This window comes from Bombina bombina, chromosome 12, assembly GCF_027579735.1.
Source record: "Bombina bombina isolate aBomBom1 chromosome 12, aBomBom1.pri, whole genome shotgun sequence".
NCBI lineage: Eukaryota > Metazoa > Chordata > Amphibia > Anura > Bombinatoridae > Bombina > Bombina bombina.
The window spans coordinates 134,736,515-134,737,218 of NC_069510.1; the positions used below are offsets into that span (position 1 = coordinate 134,736,515).

General features: G+C 41.3%; 1 pseudogene; it reads left to right on the forward strand.

Annotated features, from left to right (window-relative positions):
• Positions 1 to 236: 236 nt before the first annotated feature.
• On the forward strand, positions 237 to 451 carry LOC128642822 (small nuclear ribonucleoprotein G-like; annotated as a pseudogene).
• The last annotated feature ends 253 nt before the right edge of the window (positions 452 to 704 follow it).

The window sequence follows — 704 nt, forward strand, 5'->3', positions numbered from 1 at the left end:
ATCTCACAAGGAGGAGAAATGAACTCAGAGAAAGAAAGTCACAATGATAACTGGGTGGGTGGTCTTGTAGGGATTACAGAAGCAAATAGGTGTGGCTGCCACCTATAGTTAGATGAAGGATCTGGTGCAAGGGTTTGATTGCCCAGAAGGAAACAACTTTTTCAAACTAGCAAAAATATGTTAAGAATAAAACAAGTGGGCGTTTTGTGCAAGGCGGCTACACACGAGGAGGGAAGATGAGTAAAGCGTACCCGCATGAGCTGAAAAGGTTCATGGACAATTAAATGGTGGAAGGCATGTCCAAGGCATCCTACATGGATTTGACCCCTTTATGAACTTAGTGGTAGTTGAATGCACAGAGGTGGCGCCAAGCGGGCACCAAAACAACATCGACATGGTGGTTATACGAGGGAACAGTATCATAATGTTAGAAGCTTTGGAACGTGTATAGAAGCCTAAGAGAATGCATCTGAGATGACCAACCCCTACCCGAAGCCCTTCTGTGTATTAGAAAAATGTGACTTTCAATTGTAAAATTTTATTTTTGGTTTTTGTATTAAAAAGTTTCCATAAAAAAAAAAATAGAAGAAAAATAAAACAAGTGAATTGGCCAAGCGGATCTTTATGAGGGGAGACCCCCCCAAAAAAAATGCAAATCCATTTAGACCTCACTGAAAGCCCTAAAACTCCATCACTCTTGGGGC